The following is a 16,802-nucleotide window of genomic DNA, read 5'->3' on the forward strand; positions in this document are numbered from 1 at the left end:
GTCAAACCCCAAGTGCAAAGAATGCCAGGGGCATCCACAGCACATATACACATCCAAGACACCCAAATGGAAACCTCTCTGTTTCTAATAAGAAGGCAATAAGCAAGAAAGAAGAACAATTACACTGAGCTCATGAAGTAACAACGGTTGCAAGAAGCCTAACCCCTATGGCAAACTATTAGAAGGACAACAGCGCAGAGAAATGGAAGATTTGCTATATGAAGAACTATGTAATTAAAGAATAATATATTATCCTGCTAAACCCCCATCGCACCTGCTACTCTAGCCAAAAACGTACATATAGCAAATTCAAAAGGTACCCTGCAGTCAGATAGTTGTAATTGGAGCCAGAACGCCCCCACCTCCCAATAACCTCTGAATGTGAATACAGCTAAGGACAAATGGGATGGTCCACAGTTAACCTTTTATTATCCGAGCAAAGAGAAAGGATTTTAACAACTGGACATGATGTTGAAATCTCACAGCCACTGGAAAGGCACACAAAATCCACAGCCATGTAACATAAAATGAATATGAAACATGCTAATTTAAGACTATTCTTTGCCACAGTTGTCAACTCACTGGAATGTCAAATAGTTGAAGAAATGGAATGGAGCGGCAGTATTTAATCATCCAGAGGCAGTGGTAAATGGCCATTTGCCTCTTGAACTGTTAAGGATTGTACTACTTTTGGCTTGGAATATAGCTGCATTTGATGATGTGAGAAAGTAATTCAGTAGTTTGGGTGGACTGAGGTCCACCACAAGAAATAAAGTCACTATCTTGCTATTTTCAGTGAATAATTGTTCAAATCCAATTACTTACACATTGTCGACGATTTTGTGGTCTTCTGTATTTTTTGTTTTCAATACTTTTGACTCTACATAAAGTATATAAATTCGATATTTGTGTTCTTGATTTTTTGGGCATTCTTTTCAGTACTGATATTTTTGTTGGGGACATATTATCAGACAACCATCATCCATATTTATAGCATTACACATTTCCTTTACATCCCTGCTACTCATGCAGCATACCAAAGTACCAAGAATCCTTCTGGAGAGTACGTAAACCTGATCTTTGATATAAGACAGACAAGCACAGCATGGGGACACAGAAGGAGACTGAACACCAAGCAACATTCCATCTGCACCTCCAAAAGCAACCTCGGTGGGCAAACCACTCACATAATGGAAAGGCACATGAATAAAGAAAGGGAACCCTACAGCACTGTCCAGAGACCAGAAGTAACAAGTGGACAGATACAGGTCAAGCAGGACAGGTGAGTCCCATTAAAATTCACAGGTTAAAGTGGTCAAACCCCAAGTGCAAAGAATGCCAGGGGGCATCCATAGCACATATACAAATCCAAGACACACAAATGGAAACCTCTCTGTTTCTAATAAGAAGGCAATAAACAAGGAAGAAGAACAATTACACTGAGCTTATGAAGTAACAACGGTTGCAAGAAGCCTAACCCCTATGGCAAACTATTAGAAGGACAACAGCGCAGAGAAATGGAAGGTTTGCTATATGAAGCACTATGTAATTAAAGAATAATATATTATTCTGCTAAAACCCCATCGCACCTGCCACTCTAGCCAAAAACGTACATATAGCAAATTCAAAAGGGACCCTGCAGTCAGATAGTTGTAATTGGAGCCAGAACGCCCCCACCTCCCAATTGCCTCTTGAACTTAAGGATTGTACAGCTTTTGGCTTGGAATATAGCTGCATTTGATGATGTGAGAAAGTAATTCAGTAGTTTGGGTGGACTGAGGTCCACCACAAGAAATAAAGTCACTACCTTGCTATTTTCAGTGAAAGGTTTCAGGAATTTAAACCTGAGCTCAATCCCTGGTAACTTTGGCACAGACCAGACTGGTTTAACTGAGAGAAAATGTGGTAAGCATTTCAAAGCGCCAAAACATTGAAAAAGTTTAAAACACAGCACAATATCAATCCCACTCCAATTTATGAAAATAGCAGAAATCTTAATGAACAAAATGTCACCAAAATAATAAAAATCCTGGAACTGGAGATAGTGGTTAACGGTTGCAGTAGACTGGGCCCTACATGCGATTTGAGGCCAATTGCAATGGAGAACCAGGTAGATTTAGCCCTGCTAGGGAACAGAAATAGTCCCAATCTGAAAAGTGATTATTTTTTTTTTTTTTTAAGAACTCTTCTCCACACGGGAAACAAACTGAAATTCAGTCCAACACAATGGACTTACCAGTTGGATTTTTTTTGTGTTTAAGCCCCCTGAAGCTCTTGTGCTCTGGAGGAAAGGTTTTGAAAATGTTACCAAACCTCTTTTGGTGTCCATACAGTCACAAAAGTACACTTCCAAAGCCACTAGGAGCTCAGGGTGGGTACTTAGAGACTCTCAGGGTGTCAAGAAAAAGACCACCCAGGGGATCAGCCTTATGATCCTTAGAGATCTTTCTGTCCTTGGATTTCAAGTGCAAGAGTGTCCAACCTCTTCATGTCATTTTCACATGTCACAGATGCCTTGTACAGCAGGTTTATTCCACCTGATATCCTTTTGCAAGCCAAGTAGTGTTCTGAGGAAGGCTAAGTGAGGCCCAGCCTTGTAACATTCACCAGCTCGTGGGTATTGGATACCCTAAGACACAACTATTTTCTCTCTGACAATGGAGTAAAGGTTCCCAGGCACTGACCTACCTAACGTTTCATTAGCTCCTGTTTGCTATATTGCAAACAGGCCCACAATGCCATGTTTCAGGACATTTACAAGATGGTGAAAGTTCTCGACTGCACTAAACTTTGGCTCTGAGAGTTGGGTATGTGTGTGGGGAGTGTACTATGGTAATCCTGGTTGTTAGAAATGGGATTTCTGGTTGGCTGAGGCCTGCGCCAAAGCCAGGCAGAAACCACCACTCTTGTCAGGGCAAGGGAAATTACCCTTCAAGAATAACCCCTGCTCACCCTCTAGGTTGTGAGGCGCGAGCAGGCAAGGCTAAACTTCGGGCCGCTACAGTTAAGCATTTATGATTACACACAGCAAATCCAATGATCCCCCCACAAATGGACACCAGGCGTTGTATTTATATCAAAAATACGTAACTTTATGAAAAATATATATATATGAGGCAGTGACTTTTCACAAGACCAATATAACACATTTTTTGGCCACAAGATCTTCAAATAGGCAAACTCTCTTTCTGTTACAGTTTAAATTATCAAAGTTCCTTCAAGAAGGTTCACTCAGGCTTCCTTCCCTTCTCAGAACACCTAATCTAGTGTCTCAGCTCCTTTGGGAAAGATGGAAGCGAACTGTACGCTCCCTAGCGCTCCTGTGCGCTTCGTACCGTGCGATTTCCTGAGGCCCTACCGATGCTCACGCATCTCGCGGTACGAGGCGTACGGGCTTGGAGGCATACCTTGGGGTCTCTCAGCTAGCGGGCGGATTCCAGAAGGCCGGGCGCGGCACGGGGGCTTCCGGTACGGTCCGTACTGGGGGCGAATTCCTCTGTAGTGCGGCGCGGCCTCTCCACAGGTCAGAGGGCACAGCGGGGCAGCCAGGTGCGAAGCAACGCACGGGCGGCCGTCCAGGCTTCACAGTGCGCTCGGGAGACCAGGATTCCGGCGGGAGGGGGGAAGAAAGCACTCCAAGCACTCCAATGACGAGCACAGTGGCAGAGGAGCAGGCGGCCTGACCTGAGGGGCAGAGAGCGGCTCTTGGCAGAGTGAGGCTCTCAACGGGCAGAAGGGCGGGCTGCTCCCGAGTGTCACGGCTCTAGGAGGGGGTGAGGGGGGGCGCAGTCTTGCCTCTGGTGGGAAGAAACACACGGCTCAGTTGCAGACGAGCCAAGGCACAAAGAACCCACTAGTCCTGGGGTTCAGTTCAGGGGGCAAGCTCAGTCAAGCCCTTGGAGACAGTTCTCAGCACAAGTCATCAAAGTCCTTCTTGGGCTTCTCCTCTCCTTCCTCAGCAAGGCAAACAGCAGATCAGTCCTTCAGCTTCTTCTTTGGCCTTCTGGGTGGGCAGTGATTCGTTGTGGGAAAACAGGATCTAGTTTCTTGGGAGCAGGGCTCCTTCTTTTATACAGCATTTATTTTGTCCTGGCAGGCGAGGGGGACCTTTGCATAGTTCCTTTCAGCCCCTGATCACTTTATTGTGCAGACTCTGCATTCTGCTTTCAGTGTGTGGGGCAGGGCAGCAGATGCTCCGCAGGAGGGGGAGCCGGCATTGAGGAGACAAGTACAGCCAGGAGCACTCTGTTGACAGTCTTCCCTCTTCCTGAGCCAGGTGTCGGGCTGAGTCATCAGTCCCTCCCCAGGAGGTGGAGCCAGCATTGTGGTGGCAGAACACAGCCCTATTCAGAGTCCTGGGCACTCCCACCACCCACCTAGGTGTAATCCTTGCATTCACCACCTGTCATTCCCCAGCCCTGTCACTCACACAACCCAGACAGCAGATACATATCCTATCAGAGGCCGGCTGAAATGGTTAGGCAAGCAAATGCTAACTTTCTAAAAGTAGCATTTGCAAACACAGGATATTAAAATAAACTTTACTAAAATAAGTATTTTATTATTCTGAGTTCAGGCATACTAAATGTTACCTTCTACCATGTTCCCTGAGCCTGCTGGGATTATAGGGTGTAATAATTCCAGCAGCCCATCTTGGCCTATGAAAACAGGTAGCCTAACAATAGTGAAAAACGAAAATGGCTGTGATTCACTATTAGGACATGCCACACACATCAGGGCTTGTCCTACCTTATGCTTACAATACACCCTGCCCTTTCCCCTACTATAGGGGTGGATAATATGTATTAAAGGGAAGTTTTAGAGGCTGGCAAGTGTGTGCACTTGCCCAGCCAGCATGACAGTACCAGACTGCACGCAGGTTCTGCAATGGCAGACCTAGACACATTTTAATAGGCTGCTTCTGTGGGTGGCACAACCAGTGCTGCAAGCCTACCAAAAACATTTGTATTCACAAACCTTGGCACTCCTGGTGCACTTTACTGGGGACTGACAGTACACCAAATAAGTCAATCATGGAAACCAATCACATATAGCAATTTACAGTAGGGAAAGCATATACACCTTAGCACTGGTCAGCAGTGGTAAAGTGCCCAGAGTCATTAAACCAACAAAAACAGGTCAGAGAGAATATTGGAGGAAGGCAAAAAGTTCAGGGATGACCCTGCCAAGAGGGCCAAGTCCAACACTGGTGTAACACCAAATTCAAGTTTGAAGCATGCACTGTACTCGCAGGAAACTCAGAAACAGCAGTCTGGTACTACAAATGCAAGGTTCTTCAGCATCCAGACAGACAATGCACAAGAATTGTCCTAGCATCCTGTTTGTTTCCTTTTGAAGGGTGCTAAACTTTTACCCATGCTTCAGACATATGTGTTATGCAGGATTTGACCCTGGGGTGTCAACAGAAGAGCCACAACGTCATCCAGCATTGTCTACTGAGATCAGAGAAGGTATCTCTGGCCATTCAGGCCAGCCTATTGTGTACTCCTTGACATTTACTTCTCATTCACACCTCATTCAAGGCTGAGCACTCACTGGAAGTAGCTGGAGAGTTAATCCATATTAGCCTCCTGAAAGCTCAGACTGGTAAAGGGTAGATTTATAAAAGTAAACTTCCTCAATATTTATCAATAAAACGATTTCATCATTACATTGGAATTTTAAAAACTATTAAAAATAGTGATTTAATTTTTTTTATATCTGGTCCCTTTCTCGAGTTAGAAGTTTTAGTATTTTAATATGCACTCATGTTTTCGACATAGGAAAAGCTAAGCGCACTAGAGTGAAAATAAGTTTTTGGGCCTTTTCACTGCAGGGACATAGTGGCATTGAATTTGTACATGTCCTACTTTTAATTACCATCCACCTTAGCTTGCGAGTTACAAGTCCTACATCGGTGTGACTTACTAATATTTAAATGAAAGGTTTTTACCTGGAAAAAAGGGTTTACTTTAACTGGTTACACTAAAGATTTAAACTGCAGCAGTCACACTACTGTGGTAGGCATGAGGCCATGTTTTCCTTGTTAATCTAGTGGATGGCATGCATGTTGCAGTCCACTGGTGACATCTCACTTCCCTTTCTATGGGTGTAGTTTCTACAACATATATTACTGACCTGTATGAAAGTTAAAAATGCCAATCAGGAATTACCCAATTTCTACATGTTTTAGGGTCCGGAGTACATACACTAGGCACTGGGCAGAAGTACACCAGCATGCAGAGTCTACAAATCAGCAAAATAGTAAACCAAAATTTGGGCTGACCATGAAAAAGAGGCATTTTCTCACAGGTGACATCTCTAAAGTACTTAAAGAGCACAAAGGAACACAACACGATAATTTTATCTAAAGCAAAATAAAAACACAACACATTAATACAAGGCAGGGCACAACAACCACAATAAAACAAAACAGTAACACCTTTCAGTAATGTTTCACAAACACAACAGCACAGCATTTATTGAACACAATACATTTCAACACAACAAATATGAACAGCTATTTTTGTCACACATGACCACCTCCACAAAACTGAGTTCATAATAGAGTGAGAAAAAGTGTTTCCACCAAGCACTGGCTTACTTAACACCAAGTGCATGTAATTCTCCTGAGTTACAGGCCAAGAGTGCCTTGAAATACAGAGGCCTTACTCAAACGAGTATGAGAAACTCTCTAAAGGGCGGCATGAGAAGTATTTTGGTAAGTAGGAAACAATCAATGTGCGCCTACTCGGATAGCCATAGAGCATGCAGCTAGGCTCCTCCTGTATACATTGACATGCCTCTGAAGAACATTGAAAGAAAAAAACGTCAGTTTTCATCTGTGGGTATTCTTTAATTGCTTGCCTCACTGCGGTTATTTTCAATGCTGTATCCATCCGCTCTACAACCTCAGAGCTAAGCTGCTCCTGCCCCTGCTCCTGCATTACCTGTACTGTCTGTGGTGTCGCGGGAGTCTGTGGGGTCTGGGAATCTGCAATAGTACTATCAGGGCCCTGAATTTCTCCCTGCGGCAGCGTATGCACTCTACCTGCCGCTGTGAGCTCTGTATCATTATGCCCAGGGTGTATCAGAACCTGCCCTGGCCGCTGTTCCACCACTGATTCCGTCCCTTGTACACCCGCAGCTCTCATACCTGAAAGAACAGCCGCCGAAGTTCCAAAAGTAATACCCTCGTTCGTTCCCTGCAATTCCGCTGGGGAGGCAAGCCCTGAAGCTGAGAGGAGCGGGGGCCGCACGATCACCTTAGCAGCCACTTTAGCGTTCGCCATCACTTTAGCGTTCGCGCTCGCCGCCATCGCAGGGGAGAACGCCTCGAGGCTGTCTTAGTGCTGCCTTCTCAGAAGTCTTAACACCAATGTTATTCCTCTTGTTTGAGGTGGATTTTTCCTTTAATTTCTCTTTCTTTTCTCTCTGATTTACTGCTCCAGCACCACCGACGGCTTTACCCAGATCCGTATCTCGCTGAACCGCTCGCTCCTCCACCTTGTGTAGAGCTGTTTTCGTCCGCAGATTTGCCGCTGGAGCATCAGGGTCGCTCCAAACTGTTTTCTTCTTGTCTTCTTTTTGCTCCGTTGCGATTTTCTGTGGTTTCGGAGCCATTGCATTCCTCAACCTCCTCACCCTACACCAATAGTACCGGCTCCTGCCAGCAATTCCTTCTAGGAGCTGCAGAGAATGAATCAAGCTCTCTTTGATGATCAGAGCCAGCCGCGCTGTTACGGGGGGAGGACCCGCATCGGAGACGAAAGGTGAGTTCGCTGTTGATTTAGTCACTCCAAATTTGTAAAGCATACTTCTTCACGGAAGTTATTTTTTCCCCCCTACTTCTCATATCTCTCAGGGGGTTCTATAGATGTTTGCCATCTAGAAGCATGGTGTGCCGCATCCAGTCCATTTTCCTCCTAACAGGGGGAGAGAGGAGAAAGCACGACTTCTCCCTACGGCCTGTCAGCAGCCATCATGCCCACAGATGAGAACTGATAAGAACTGATAAGCAGAAGGAATCAGGACCGATATTGCAAGGTAGTGCTGATGATTTGGTTTATGCTTTGAATGCTGGGGGCGTAGAGGGGCAGGATGGAGGTGGGAAGACATTGCCCTTGTTAATGGTGCCTCAGACTGGTGAGACCGTGTTAGAATCTGATCCGCAACCTGGAGATACCATCTTATTCCCTGGCTTAAATCCTGGCTCACCCAGCGATGACTGTTTTTACTCCCTTAATGAGGGTGAGGAGGAGGAGGAAGGGGGTGCGGGGGGGACTGAAACAGACTCTGAATCTGCTTCAAAATTTTCAGATATGGAAAGTGAGCTACTTGCTTCTGGACTAGACTCAGACACATCAGACACCTCAGAGGTGGGGGAGGATACAGTACATAAACCGCCCTCCCGACGCAAATCAAAACGTTTTATGAAAAAGCGATGGAGTAGATCAAAAAGTGGCGCAAGCCCCCTACAAACAGAGGTGGTAAAAAGGCTGGACTGGGACTATTCTGCGATTCGCAGTTGTACCAAGAGAGGGCGGGGGCCGTCCCATTGCAAGATCATCCACAGAGACAGAGTCAAGGTCAAGGGCCCCTGGGATTTGACACGATGTATTCAATGCTGAAGCAGATCCAGGTGGAGGACAGAGTGGAGAGTCGTAGAGCGAGGCAAGAAAGTAAGAAGATACAAGGGTCTCTCCGGAAGGTGAATAAGCTATATGCATACTTAGTGGGAAGAGTTACAGAGGTGGAGGAAAGAATTGGTAATTTGGAGGATGAAGTCAGCAAATGGCAGGACTTTAAGCAGGATCAAGAGAGGACTACATCAAACGTCTTATGGAAACTCGAGGATTTTGAGAATAGACAACGAAGGAATAATATAAGACTCCTGGGTGTGGCAGAGGGGAAGGAGGGGCAGGATGTGCGGGCATATGTAATCGAGTTACTCAGAGGTGCACTGCCAGAGATAACAGGCTGGAACTGGGAAGCTGAAATACAGCGTGCGCATAGATTTCCATTTACACAGAGTAGGGGTAATATGTCAGCCAAACCTAGAGCAATACTTATATACGTAGGAAACTACCTCTTGAGGGAAGAAAAATTATGGCAAAGGCAAAACCTCAGGCTAAATGTCGGTACAAGGATGTGGAATTTTTTGCAAGGCCTGACTTCTGCCACACGACAGTGGAAAGGAGATGGAGGATGAGGGAGTTAATAACTCCATTTCAAAAACTAGGATGTGAGGCATACTTAATGTTCCCTAGTCGATTAAAAGTGGTAAGAAATGGTCAGTTCAAGGTTTTCTATTCTGAGATTAAGGCCCAAGAATATTTGGCATGGTTGAAAGAAAATAGAGCTCAGGCTGCTAAGGATGGCACGGTGGCTTTGGTCTCACATGGAAGTCGAAAGACATAGTAATAGATGTTTAAAAAATACTCTAGCTAAGGATTTAAGGGGGGGAAGAAAATAGGTGTGGGGGGAAATAGGGAAAATAAGGGAGAGTGGTGTGTTTGTACTCGGGGGTTTTGTTTGTAGGAAGGTATAGGGGCAGGGGGAGGAGAGGGCGCGGCAATCTCAGGGGGTCACAGCTGCCACGTATAGGTCTCATGGACCTATTTGCCAGTAGGGGGGGTGGGGTTGTCAGGGTGGGCTTTCAGGGGAGGGGGTGGGGACATAGGGGGGGTACAGGGCACAACATAAGGGATCACTACAGAAAAATACAAAGAAACCAAAAGGCGATAAGCGGCAAGCAATTTTGGAGTTTATATTTGCTGAATGGAATGTTTGAGTCGAAGTGGTTGAAGTGGCTTGGGCAGTTACCTGACGTTTTTTAATGGCTACACGGATAATGTCATGGAATGTATGCGGCCTGAATGATAGGCAGAAGAGGCAGAAGGTCTCTATCTTGCTAAAAAATATGAGAGTTGACTTCTTACTTTTACAAGAAACGCATATTATGGCATCTGAAGTACATCTTTTGGAGCAGCTGGGGTTCTCAGTTCTAGCTTTCTCAAGGCAGGGTTCTAGGAATAGGGGGGTGGCAATATTATCAAGACAGAGGGGTACTACCATTAGGAAGAAACTGGAATATGCTTTGGGGAGGTGGGCTCTGGTAGAGTGCCCGGTTGGGGAGGAATGGATAACTTTGGGCTCTATCTATGGCTCTACAGGGGATGACCCGGATTTTTTTGAATTCTTAGATGTGCAGTTGGCTACCTGGGCACCCTGTATTGTTCTTGGAGGGGACTTTAACAGTAATGGAGCAGGGGGGCTGAGATTAGGGGTAGGACCCCGTGTACTGTATCAAGGGAGGAAGAGAAGAGGTTTTCGTGCAGTTTTCTCTTTGGCTAGGAATAATGGCTTAATAGATCTTTGGGATACCCTAAAGCCAGAAGAGAAGGGATATACGTATTACTCTGCGCCTCACAGGGTGACAGCAAGACTAGATTATTTTTTGGCCCCTAGCACTTGCTCATCTAATCTCCAGATTGAGAGGCTGCCACGCCTATTGTCTGATCATAATCCTCTAATCTTAAGTTTAGCTGCGTCATCGATTCCTAGGGGGGTTACATTGTGGACGTTTGAGAGAGCGCTTCTGGAGGACGAGAAATATATCCAATATATGACGCATTGGATTGAGGGATATTTGGCAATAAATAGTGGCAGTGCAACAGAGGGTATGGTCTGGGACAGCTTTAAGGCTGGGATGCGGGGGGAGACTTTGAGCTATAGTGCAAATAAACGGAAGCAGGAGCGACAGAGAAACCAGGTATTAAAAAGAGAGATACTTCTAGCTGACGAAGAGTTGAGTGAATGTGCAGCAACTGGCAATTTATTGGAGTCTGCATTTACTAAATTAGCAAAGATAAGAATGGAGGCAGAGGAAGACATAGCAACCAGGGCAGCAAAAATGTATGTGGCAAATAGAGAGAAATGCCATGAGGTTAGCGAAATGGTGGGGCGAACGTTAGCAGTACGGGCAAGGCAAAAAACAGCAATAGGAGAGGTAAGGGCGATTAAGGACAGCTCTGGGAAAGTGGTGACGGATACGCAGGAGATCAGAAAAGTCTTTAGACAGTTTTATATGAAGCTATATGAAGAGCAGCAAGGGAAGGATTTAGGGGAAATAGCACTCTACCTAAAGAATATTCCAAGGGTGGAGTTAGAAGATCAAGATCGACAGAGACTGGATACTCCATTAGATTTAAAGGAGATTGAAGTGGCTCTCATGAGTCTCTCTTCTGGAAAGGCATCAGGACCAGATCAGATACCACTAGAGTTCTTTAAGGTATTCTGGAAAGTATTGGGGAAGGATATGGTGAAGACTATACAACAGGCGCAGACGGGGGCGTCTGTGCCAGGCTCATGGTCTGGTGCAGAAATGTTGTTATATTAAAGAAAGGAAAATCACCTAAGGACCCCGGTTCTTATAGACCCATAACCCTTATGAATGCCGACACAAAGATCTATTCAAAGGCATTAGCAATAAGATTTGCGAGTGTCATAACACCATTAGTCACTAGCAACCAGCATGGATTCATACCAGGCCGTGGAACTACCCATCACACCCGGAAGCTTATTACCTTATTTGACACCATGGAAGTCACAGGGAGCCCGATGGCGGCACTGTTTTTAGACGCCGAGAAGGCGTCGATCCTGGGACTATCTATGGTGTGTTTTAATCAGGGCAGGATTTGGGGAAAGTTTTGTCAGGGCAATAAAAGCACTATATAGGGACCCGGTAGCAGCCGTCAGGGTAAATTCAGGACTAACTAGGCCAGTTCAAATTAAGAGGGGAACAAGGCAGGGGTGCCCGTGCTCCCCCCTGTTGTTTGCCATGTATTTGGACCCTCTGATTCGGAGGATGGAAATGAATGAGAGTATTGTTCCATTGACCACGCATTAGGGGGGATTGCAAAACACTCGCATATGCTGATGATGTGGCAGTTCTTACATCAACACCCACGGAGGCTATTAGATATGTGGAATAGGAGGCAAAACATTTTGGAAGGGTATCAGGCTACTCCTTAAATATCAATAAGACGCAAATAGTTAAGAACGATAATGTAGTATGCCAGGATCAGCGGGTGGTGCAGACAGATGTATACCTTGGGATTACAATTACTTCAGAACTAGATAAGGTAGTGGAATTAAATATAGCTCCTATTATAGCTAAGGTTGGAAGGGATCTAGATAGGCTTCACAACCTGCATCTGTCGATAGTTGGTAGAACAAATATCATTAAGATGCTTGTGCTACCAAAATTCCTATATATATTTAGGGCAATTCCGCTGCGGTTTGATAACTCCTGGTTTAAGAAGTTAGAAGTTAGGATCTATAGGTTTATCTGGTCCAAAGGAAAGACCAGGAGAGCACTACAATTTATGGCACTCCCAAGAGAATGAGGAGGCTGGGCATTACCAGATTTGAAACTCTATTATTGGGCTGCTGCCTTACAATATATGGTGGGTTTAATAGGTGGAGCGGAGGCGGAGGAGGAGGACGAACTAGGAACCTTAGCAATATACGGTTTCTTGCTGGGTGATGAGGCGAACAATGTCCTCCTTAGACATTTTGATTCAGCTTATTTTAAGAGGACTCGATTTAAGACTATCATGGCAGCATACAATATCTGGAAGGCCTTCAGTAAGAGATATGGCTTGGGCAAAAACAATAGATATACAAGAATGAGGAATAATCCAGCTCTCCCTTACGATATCTTCTCTGATGCAGTTTTTAAGGTATGGGTGAGAAAGGGAATTACGAGGATTGGTGATCCGATGGGGTCCCAGGGTTTGGATGCAGTTTTCCGAGATTCAGGCAAAGTATGGTATAGAAACAAGGCATTTTTAAGTACCTTCAAGTAAGAAGCTTTCTGGCAAATAAAAGGGGGGGCCTGCTGGATTTGAAAAAAATGCCATATTGGAGGTGGTACAGGAAGGAGTTAGCTGCACTATTAAGATGTTTTATTATGAATGAATAGAAACAAAACAGGATGATATGGAGAAATGGGGGAAAAGTTGGGCAAGTAAGCTGGAGGTAGAACCGGATTGTTTTAAATTATCATTAGAGCTGGGTCAGAATTTTCTGTGTTCTGCAGCACTTCAGGCACAGCACTATAAGACACTTTACCGGTTATACTATACTCCGTCAAAAATTGCGCAATGGGGGGCTGTAACGGGCAAGATGTGGAAGTCTACATGCTGATATAGTACATGTATTTGCAACATGTCCACACTTATCCATAATATTGAAAGAAATCGAGATTTTTGTACAAAGAGCATTAAGAATATCAGTTAACTTAACCCCCTCATTAATATTGCTGGGTGTGAATCCGGATGGTACTCAGGGGGAAGGATGCTATTTTATTTTTGTGGCAATGGCTGTATTAAGATTGTGTATCGCTTCAGCATGGCTCGACCCATTACCACCGACATATCAACAGTGGCTAGCCAGGATTCTTAATATATATAATTTGGAAAAAGCTATTTATGCTAGAAAAGGGAAGAAGGGGAGGAAGATGGGATTAAAAATATGGGAACCAATAACTATTTGGAAGGAGGAGATTTAGGACAATATGATTGTATAGGGGGATGGACTGTTTACTGATATGTTTTTGTCATGCTTTAGGTCTGTTTTATTCCTGATGTCTTCCTGTCCCCTCGCTTTTATCATTCTCTTATTTGCTTTTCTGTAGAAACTCTAATTGATTGTATGTAATGTTGTGCTCCTTACCCTTGGTTTAGGGGGGGAAAAATTGTTTAAAAAAACTTAATAAAAAAAATTTAAAAAAAAAAAAAGAAAGAAAAAATCCTCACCCAAGACCTCTGTAACATATGAGTATGTGAGGCACTCGGTATCAAGAATTCATATTTTCCTACAATGAGAAGGGTAGGTTCTCTCACCCATTGCAGAACCTCTGCCCACATCAACTGACTCTATACATGAACTATTTTCGACAGGCCAACCTATGCAGAGGTGGCATGATTTCCTATAATACTAATCATTCTGCCTTTATAGCAACATTTGAATTTAGTCAAAAGGGAGCACTAACTGCATAGGAAGGAGAGGGAGGTTCTCTCAATGTTCTCGCCTGGTTGGACTGAGAATCAAAAGCCTGCACAGAAGTCTTCTCCTCTGACAATATCATCTACTCCTCTTGTGCATGGTATCGCTGGAAAGTGCAGAACCTAGGGACTTTTCTGCAGATTTCTGGAGAAACTCAGCATAGAATATGTGCGGATATCCTCCTAAAACTCTTGCCTACGTTTCTTAACTTTCTTAATTTTAGAAACCTTGAAGGCCTTTGCATGTTGCCTGGAATGGAATGCTGAAAACAATTTTGTCAAAAGCAGTACCCTCAAAGGAATAAAGCGTAGCAGAAGACTCAGCAAGATTCTCAGGCAAAGTAATGCAAGGAGTGCCAGCATGAGCAAATAATAGCCACATAGACATTCATTGCTGATGAAGCATTTGGATGTTTTGGTGTGTTGAAGTGTTAAGTGATCAGCAGCTGAGGGTCAAAAACAAAATACATGAAAACTGGAAATGGACAATTATTACAAGGTTGACGACCTCTCTTCATAGGTCCACGGAAATTGTGGTAATTTCATTGGGATCTGAAATCCCTTGGATCTCAGAGGAGCAGCAGCCACCTTCGGCTGCTCGCCCTATTGAGCATGCGCCCTTGACCAAATCCGGTTTGGATCTGTGTTAGTTGATCTCCATCATTCAGTGATTTCAGCTCTCTGGGTGCAAAAGGGTCCCAGTTAGTGACTATATGCAAAAAAGACAGATAAGAGATTATGCGTTGTTCGTACTAAAAGACAAACCCAAGAGAGTTTCAGGAACCTTCAGTATGGGATTGCAATATTCAAGCAAATTAGATAAAATACAACTAGATATTGTTTATGTTGTTTTTCCCCCTACCTATAGCAACTGTAGTGTACGACTCCTTGGCAGGGGAACAGGGGGAACATTCAAATTTTGACTCCAGCTGATTAAGAACCGTACGAAAACTAAATTGTGCTCTTTCTATTCCAATTCTCTTTCCACCTTGTTGGCCGTCTGACCCTGCCGGTTATGGCAAGATTAAATGGGGATGTGGGTGATCGAGGTCACTCCAGAAAACCAGAAAAAGTTATTTTATTGGCTATGGCCTTTAGTAACACAAGTACAAGCTGGACACCATTCAAAGTGCTGCATCTGCAGCGGTTCCAAAGATGTGCAAGGATGCTAGTAAGCGTAAACCTGCGTAGAATAAATGGCCTGATGGCATAGGGTACATCTGGCATGGTCCTTGCTCCTGTCATAGTTGTTGATATGTTTTTCATGTGCTCCGTGGGTCAAAGATTCAGAGTCACACAATTCATGGCTGTTTGTAAAGGCTAGTCACTCCCATGCCACTGCTAAGCAGGCACACTGAAAATTTTAGGAAGACATAGTGTGGTATATTGCATTTGAAAGGTGTGTGAACTCATGCAGGTCCAAGGTGCAATATTTGAGTTAGAAACCTCAACGATTGCCTATGACAACCCTTTACACCAACACAAGTAACTGACATCTTGATCGCTAGCACCTCGATCCCTGTGAAGACCGATTTTATTTATTTATTGTTTCACTCAGTTTGTGTTTCCTTCCTATAGCTCTCCTGTAAGAGAGAGAGGAACGGTCATCAGTAGCAAACAGCAGCTGCATAAATGCAACACTGTCCACTCGCTTCGCGCTCAGAAGGGAACACTACAACTCTTCCTCAGGGTTAGCGAAGACCAGGCACTTTCAAACACATTTCCTTAATTAAGAACTAAAGAAATGATCCCTAAAAGTATAGTCTTTCCCTGTGAAGACCGATGTTATTCAGAGGGCACGATGTTCTTAACCATGCACCAAGTATTATCCTTTCTTAACTGGGTAAATTGGGGTGTTACAAGTAGACACTCCAGGGTAAATCACTTCTTGCTCCAGCAACACCTGTATAGTAGGGGCGATGCCCTTATCTGCTTCCTTGAACGGGGAGTATTTCTTCACTCTTGGTAAGAGGACATGTTCCTCAACACAATTGAAGCTACGGGGGAAAAGAAAAGCCAGGCTGCCCCCACTCAACGCACTAATAAACAGCAAAGGTCTGACTAGATTTAAAGGTCTAGTACCACAAACTCGACACTGGAGGGGTTGCCCATGCTTTTCAAACTCCCTCAAAAGAGCGATTCCTATCGCTAATCAAAGTGCCATGATGTTTCAATTTACAATTAAAAAGATGCCAAAGACACATCATGAGACCTCTCTCACATAAAAAAGTGTGAGAAAAGAGAGAAAGCACCTCATGGTCGTACCACCGAGGGGGTTGCTAGTTGGTACTCACTAGCATACACACTTATCATCATCTGTTACTTTCTCTCCCCAAAAGGAAAAGTATGTGTCTGTCTTGAAACTCTCGAAGAACTGAAGTAAAAGAAGAATACAGTAAAACCTAAAAGTGAATGAGCTGTCAGTGCATAGTCTCACTACAAGTGCCCACTGGACCCGTGAGAACAAAAATGTGGTACAGATTATTAGATTAACAAAACTTTATTCAGCGCTGTAAGCATTCCCAATTAAAAATGGTTTTAGTCAAACCATAATCAATGTTCCTAAGCCATGGGCTTATGGACATTGATTATGGTTTGACTAAAACAATGGGCTTATGGACATTGATCTATTTTTGTAAACAAATTGAGATGAGTAAAAGTTCATAATTTAGTCGCAGGGTGTATGGGTTGCCTGTTATTTATGTGATTAACCTTGTCTAGGTTTTCCTT

At 44.2% G+C, this 16,802-nt stretch overlaps 1 long non-coding RNA gene and 1 other non-coding gene across 2 annotated transcripts in view; both read right to left on the reverse strand.

Annotated features, from left to right (window-relative positions):
• The window catches only part of LOC144761384 (uncharacterized), a 66,158-nt gene that overhangs the window by 35,776 nt on the left and 13,580 nt on the right, over positions 1 to 16,802 (reverse strand). The gene's annotated exons all lie outside the window — the stretch shown is intronic.
• On the reverse strand, positions 15,624 to 15,839 carry LOC144764555 (small nucleolar RNA U3). Its single transcript, XR_013596611.1, has one exon. It is a non-coding gene; the product is annotated as a small nucleolar RNA U3 (small nucleolar RNA).

Source organism: Lissotriton helveticus, chromosome 6, assembly GCF_964261635.1.
Source record: "Lissotriton helveticus chromosome 6, aLisHel1.1, whole genome shotgun sequence".
Taxonomy (NCBI): domain Eukaryota; kingdom Metazoa; phylum Chordata; class Amphibia; order Caudata; family Salamandridae; genus Lissotriton; species Lissotriton helveticus.